This window comes from Hyperoodon ampullatus (genome assembly GCF_949752795.1).
Source record: "Hyperoodon ampullatus genome assembly, chromosome: 1".
Lineage (NCBI taxonomy): Eukaryota > Metazoa > Chordata > Mammalia > Artiodactyla > Ziphiidae > Hyperoodon > Hyperoodon ampullatus.
The window spans coordinates 62,706,879-62,714,478 of record NC_136914.1 but is presented as its reverse complement, the minus strand read 5'-3'; the positions used below and the strand labels follow the sequence as shown (position 1 = coordinate 62,714,478).

General features: G+C 41.0%; 1 pseudogene across 1 annotated transcript; it reads right to left on the bottom strand.

Moving 5' to 3' along the window:
* Positions 1-292: 292 nt before the first annotated feature.
* LOC307063320 (protein FAM136A-like) lies at positions 293-750 on the bottom strand (annotated as a pseudogene). The gene has a single exon. The product of its transcript is annotated as a protein FAM136A-like (transcript).
* Positions 751-7,600: the final 6,850 nt, after the last annotated feature.

The following is a 7,600-nucleotide window of genomic DNA, read 5'->3' as shown; positions in this document are numbered from 1 at the left end:
ACAAGGGAGACTCCCTGTTGACAGGTTAAGCACTTGCCACATGAAATTCAGGCTCACAAAAACTCTCCTGTGTTATCTTGTGCTATCTCTGACCCAAATTTTAGCACCAATTTTTTTCACTTTCTAGGATTCAAACACAAAGGAACCAGTGTCCAGAGGCAAGTGACATAGGCCTTAAACTTGCGGCCATCCTTAATTTCCTCGTTCATAAAAGTTCCTTAGAAAATCCAAATCCCCATTCCTCTTTTTAAACAGATTCCTGCCTTCAGCCCCAATGGCCAATAGCAGACATCTATTTCCCAATGGACGAGAGACATTCCTTCATCTTCTTGGTCTTGGTTGGGGTGAGGTTCATGTGGTCATCCACACACTTTGTCACGCAACTCTCCAGCTGCTGCTTCACCTGAAGCTCTTTACTCCCTGCATCTATTGAATCTTTGGCTTTGTCGTTGCAATGCATAGTGCACCGGGCCAGGCCGTCCTGGAACTTCTCCAACTCGGTGGTCACCAGGGCCTGGGCTTGAGCCAGAGGTGCATGGCAGCACGCAATGCACTGGTGCACTTGCTGCATGGACGCCTGGCTGTCCTCACAACAGACGGCGCTGCAGCGGGACATGAGGCCCTGCATCTTTCCCAGATGTTCTGTCTCTCCATACTCTTCACCATAGAGTCCACCGCCTCCTGCACCAGGAGCTGCTGCAGCTCCGCCATGGCGACTCGGCGCTGCCCCCTGCCGGCCGGCGCCCACATGGACTCCCGCTCAAGAGCCCGCCCCCTCGCCCCCTCGCCGCGCTTCCTGGGTCACTGCGGCCCGCCCTTTCCAGATAATTCTTTTCTTATACAACTTTTCATTTTCCTAAGCATAATTGCCTTGCTTTTTTCATTTGCTCAGTTTTTAAAGTTCTAATCACTATTAAATCATTCCCGGACTCAGCTAGGACCTAAAACTCTGCTCCATTCGTTCAAATCCAGTAGGTAGGTGATCAGTCCTTTCTTTCCCCCTTAGAGATCTACCTTGTATACTCCATTTTTTTTTTTTTTTTTTTTTGCGGTATGCGGGCCTCTCACTGTTGTGGCCTCTCCCGTTGCGGAGCACAGGCTCCGGATGCGCAGGCTCAGCGGCCATGGCTCACGGGCCCAGCCGCTCCGCAGCATATGGGATCCTCCCGGACCAGGGCACGAACCCGTATCCCCTGCATCGGCAGGCAGACTCTCAACCACTGCGCCACCAGGGAGGCCCTATACTCCATTTTTTAAATGATACATAGCAATAAATCTTAAGACTGTATCACATTGTATTTATTCATTCTCCTTTGATGAACATTTAACTTGTTTTCAGTTTTCCTCTAATTAAGGAAGATACATGTGTGAGAATTTTTCTTGGCTATGATGAGAAGTGAAATTACTAGTGTATTATTTATCTATTGCGGCATAACAAATTACCTCAAAATTTTGCAACTTAAAGCAACAAATATTTGTTATCTGTGTTTCTGTGAGTTAGGCATCAGAGTGTGTGTCTCATAGGCTGTAATCAAGTTATTTATTTATTTATTTATTTGGCTGCTTTGGATCTTCATTGCCATGTGCAGGCTTTCTCTAGTTGCAGAGAGCGGGGTCTACTCTTTGTTGTGGTGGGCCGGCTTCTGAATGTGGTGGCTTCTCTTGTTGCAGAGCATGGGGTCTAGGCATGCGGGCTTCAGTAGTTGTGGTTTGCGGTCTCTAGAGCACAGGCTTAGTAGTTGTGGTGCATGGGCTTAGTTGCTCTGTGACATGTGGGATCTTCCGGGACCAGGGATCGAACCTGTGTCGCCTGCATTGGCAGGTGGATTCTTAACCACTGCACCACCAGGGAAGTCCTTGTAATCAAGTTTTTAACAGGAGCTTTGATTTCATCTGAGGACTCAACTGGGGGAGGATCAGCTTCCAAGTTCTGCCTCTCATGTGGCATGATTCTGCTTCTCACAGGTTAATTGACTGAGGACCTTAGTTCCTTTCTAGCTTGTTGACTGAGGCATCCTTCAATTCCTTGCCTTGTGGGACTCTCCGTACAACATGGCAGCTGGCTTCCATGACAGTGAAGAAGATGGAAGCCAGAGTCTAATCTAATCTTGCAAATGACATCCCATCACGTTTGCTATATTTTGTTCATTAGAAACAGGTCACTAGATCCAGCGCATACTCAAAAGAGAGGGGATTACATGAGGGGATGAATAAAGTTGTGTACTGCTCTGAGTCTTGGTTGTACTAGAGTATTTAGCCTGGAAAGAGGCGACTAAGGGAACACATGAGTTTTGTCTTACATATTTGAAAGGCATAAGTAAAGAGGAAATAGTAGATCTCCTCTGTTTTTGATCAGAGATTGAACTAAGAGCAGTGGGTGGAAATTAAAATGTATGGCCTTATAAGATAATGTGATTTCTGTTCTTGAACATAGTCTGTTAGGAGCTGGGTGACCTCTTGTAAAAAAGATTACAAAAAAATTTCTTGCATTAGGTTAGAAACTTTAAGTTCTCCAAAGATTATTTCTACTCTAAAATTCTATAATTATAACTGAGTGAGTTTCAAACTGTTAGTATTTGAGTAGTCTGTTAATCACTAATCAGGGAGAAGTGTATAGGCTTACATGTGTATTTGCACATATGAGGTTTCATTTAGAAGATCCAGGTTAAAAAATTAAGAGGAGAGCTATAAATTTACACTTTAATTATTTAAAATCACTGTTCTTTTCCTGTTTTTATATTCCTTTGGCTACCATAGAATGTTTACTACTATAATTCTTATTTTAAAATATTAGCAGCAACTCAGTTTTTTCTTCTAACAAAAAATATTTTCATTGTAAAAGAAAAAATAGAAAATACAAATAAGGAAAAAATAAGAATACCTTATAATCTTCCCACCCAAAGATTATATTAACAATAACTATATTAACCTCATGGTATAATGGTATATAATCTCTCTGACCTTTTAATTTAATTTTACATATACAAATACACACACAGATTTATTATTTGTGCTAATATGTTCTATAGCATCACAGCAAACACTGAATTAATGAATACTGAATCATTGCTCCTAGGGGAAATACAGGATTAGGTTCCTATGAGTCTCTGGTCCCATTTTTGTTAACTAATCAACATGTAACCTTGTTTTATGTGTGTTTTTGTTTAAAGACACATTATTTAATATATATTATTGATTCACTAACATTGAACTCATGGTGAATAGCACTGTGACTTATGCCTGAATGAACCTTACCTAACACACGTATTTTCTCCAGAAGGCACATCACAGCCTTCTTGCACTTAGAAACAACAGACTTCAGTACTACAATTGGGGGTTATTTTAAACAGTGAAATCACCAACCAAAAACACAAAAATGTGAAAAATGTTGTACTAAATAAACCACTAAAAGGACACTAGTTTGTAGTATGAGAGCTGAAACAGAAGGCTGAGTATTGCCTTTGACCTAGTTGGGAATGTGCACCTCAGGCAACTCAAAATTTTCACCATTCTGTGCATTCACATGTCCATGAGTGATCACAGAAGTGTTGCAAATATTGATTTTGAGGTTACAAATAATTTTAGTGAGTAGGAAAATTGGCATATGAGGAATCCATGTAATGAGGATTGACTCTGCGTGTGTATAGTAGCTTTTGTTTTCCATTTTGCTTGATTTTATAAAATGAAATATTTTTGAAAATACTGTTATAATCTGCTCTTTTCACCTAACACCCTAATCATTTATTCATTCAGCAAGTTATTTATGGCATGCCCACTATGTGTCCACATAGTATACTAGACTCTGGAGATACAGTAGCAAATAAGATAAACAAAGCCCTTGCCTTATGGAGCTTACATTCTAATGGGGAAGGTAGATAATGAGTAATGTCTAGTAGTGATAAGTACAATTAAAAAAACTAAAGCAGGGCAAGGAGATAGGGTGGCAGTTGGTAATTTTATTTTATTATCTTAATTAAAAATATATTTTTTCTTTTTTTAGAAGTTTATTTTTTGGCTGCGTTGGCTCTTCATTGCTGTGTGTGGGCTTTCTCTAGTTGCAGTGCATGGGCTTCTCATTGCAGTAGCTTCTCTTGTTGCGGAGCATAGGCTGTAGGTGCGTGGGCTTCAGTAGTTGTGGCGTGTGGGCTCAGTAGTTGTGGCGCATGGGCTTAGTTGCTCCAAGGCATGTGGGATCTTCCCGGGCCAGAGATCGAACCCTTGTTCCCTGCATTGGAAGGCAGATTCTTAACCACTGCGCCACCAGGGAAGTCCCTATTATCTTAATTTAATATACTTTTTTTTTTTTTTTTTTGCGGTACGTGGGCCTCGCACTGCTGTGGCCTCTCCCGTTGCGGACCACAGGCTCCGGACGCACAGGCTCAGCAGCCATGGCTCACTGGCCCAGCCACTGCGCGGCATGTGGGATCTTCCCAGACAGGGGCACGAACCCGCGTCCCCCGCATCGGCAGGCGGACTCTCAACCACTGCGCCACCAGGGAAGCCCAACATACTTTTTTAGGTAAACAAATATTGACTTTATTGGCAGTTGGCCATTTTAAAAAAAATTTTATTTATTTTATTTTTGGCTGCGTTGGGTCTTCATTGCTGCGCACAGGCTTTCTCTAGTTGCGGTGAGTGGGGGCTACTCTTCCTTGCAGTGCACGGGCTTCTCATTGCTGTGGCTTCTCTTGTTGCAGAGCATGGGCTCTAGGTGCACAGGCTTCAGTAGTTGTGGCTCGTGGGTTCTAGAGCGCAGGCTCAGTAGTTGTGGCGCACGGGCTTAGTTGCTCCGCGGCATGTGGGATCTTCTCAGACCAGGGCTCGAACCCGTGTCCCTTGCATTGGCAGGCAGATTCTTAACCACTGAGCCACCAGGGAAGCCCTGGCCATTTTAATTAATTAATTTTTATTGAAGTATAGCTGATCTACAATGTTGTGTTAGTTTCTGTTATACAGCAAAATGATTCAGTTTTATATATATCTATATATTTTTTTCTTTTTCAGATTCTTTTCTATTATAGGTTATTACAAGATATTGAATATAGTTCCCTGTGCTATACAGTAGGACCCTGTTGTTTATGTATTTTATATATCGTGGCATATAGCTATTAATCCCAAGCTCCTAATTTATCCCTCCCCAACTCCTTTTCCCTAAGTTTGTTTTCTAGGCAGTTGCCAATTTTATTTATTTTTTAAATTTTTTGTTAAAAATTTTTATTTTTTTTTATGAAAAGACAACCTACAAAATGGGGGAAAATATTTATAAATGATACAACAGACAAGGGCTTAATTTCCACAATATACAAAGAGCTCCTACAACTCAACAATAAAAAAATGAAATAACCCAATTGAAAAATGGGCAGAAGGCCTTAATAGACATTTCTCCAAAGAAGACATATAGATGGCCATTAGGCACATGAAAAGGTGCTCAACATCACTAATTATTAGAGAAATGCAATTCAAAACTACAATGAGGTACCACCTCACACTGGCCATCCTTAAAAAGTCTACAAATAACAAATGCTAGAGAGGGTGTAGAGAAAAAGGAACCCTCCTACATTGTTGGTGGGAATGTAAGTTGGTGCAGCCACTATGGAAAACAGTATGGAGGTTCCTCAGAAAACTAAAAATAGAATTACCGGGCTTCCCTGGTGGCGCAGTGGTTGCGAGTCTGCCTGCCGATGCAGGGAATGCGGGTTCATGCCCCGGTCTGGGAGGATCCCACATGCTGCGGAGCGGCTGGGCCCGTGAGCCATGGTCGCTGGGCCTGCACGTCCGGAGCCTGTGCTCCATAGCGGGAGAGGCCACAGCAGTGAGAGGCCCGCGTACCACCAAAAAAAAAAAAGAATTACCATATGATCCAGCAATCCCACTCCTGGGCATGTATCCAGAGAAAGCTATAATTCAAAAAGTTACATGCAACTCTATGTTCATAGCAGCACTATTCACGGTAGCCAGGACATGGAAACAACTGAAATGTCCATTGACAGTTGAATGGATAAAGAAGATGTAGTACATATGCACAATGGAATACTACTCAGCCATAAAAAAGAACAAAATAATGCCATTTGCAGCAACATGGATGGAACTAGAGGTTATCATACTAAGTGAAGCAAGTCAGAAAGAGAAAGACAAATACCATATGATATCACTTATATGTGGAATCTAAAATATGGCAGAATGAACCTATCTATAAAACAGAAATAGACTCATAGAGAACAGACTTATGGTTGCCAAAGGGAAGTGGGAGGGAGAGGGATGGACTGGGAGTGTGGGGTTGGTAGATGCAAACTATTACATTTAGAATGGATAAACAAGGTCCTACTGTATAGCACAGGGAACTATATTCAATATCCTGGGATAAACCATAATGGAAAAGAATATGAAAAAGAATATATATATGTATATATAAAAAATGGAATCACTTTGCTGTACACCAGAAACTAACACAACATTGTAAATCAATATACTTCAATAAAAACTTTTTTTTTTTTGGCTGCACTGTGCAGCATGTGGGATCTTAGTTCCCCAACCAGGGATTGAACCCATGCCCCCTGCAGTGAAAGCGTGGAGTCCTAACCACTGAACCACCAGGGAATTCCCCAGGAATAAATTTCTTTATATTGGTATGGACTCATAGATATTTATCTTATTCTTTAGCCTATAATCCAATATTACTTTCTTTTTCTTCTCAAATTGTTTCAGATTTGGCCATTGGGCACTCCTTTGGTTGTCTCCTGTGTCCCTTTGATATACCTCTATCAATTTAGGATATTTGTTGTGTTTTGTGTTTAGTATTTCCTTACTTTTTGACATTATAAGATGCTCCAGGCTCATCTCATGTATTTCCTGTCCCAGGCCTAGAATTAGCCATTTCTCCAAGGAACCTTGGATACTTTTATTGGAGAATAGTATTTGAAACTAAGATGTCAGGTCTCGGTGTGCTTGTTGCAACTGGTGTGTCATTGATTCTAAGCATTCTCAGCTGACAGAGCAAGTAAATATATGTGTGTATACATATACACATCTGTAAATATTTCTAGATGTAACCATCTTTATCTTTATTTATTTATTTTTTAAAAATATTTTATTTTTTGACCATGCCATGCAGCATGTGGGATCTTAGTTCCCTGACCAGGTGTCGAACCCACACCCCCTGCATTGGAAGTGCAGAGTCTTAACCACTGGAGTGCCAGGGAGGTCCCCCATCTGTGTCTTTATTAAGCTAAACACAAGTTTATATTCCAACTCTAATCTGTTACCACATGGATAATCTTAGCCTTTTCCTCCGTCTTATCTGTAACTTCCCATTCCAAATGTGAGAAACCTTCCACCATCTCCCATTCATTTACTTAATTGTTCAATTCCAATATACATGTATAGTGTTTTTCAGAATTGTTAACTTGTACACCTGTGAGAAGCATCTGTACTAGCTAGAACAGTGGTAACGTTCAGTTTCTTTGCCATTAGTCTTACAAACTCCAGTCATTTCCATAGTTGCTTAGGTCAGTACCTTTATCCACTACCCCCTTCAGTGAGGTTGTTTAATACATTTGTATGTTTTTATTATGGAAAATTTCAAACATATACAAATGTAAGG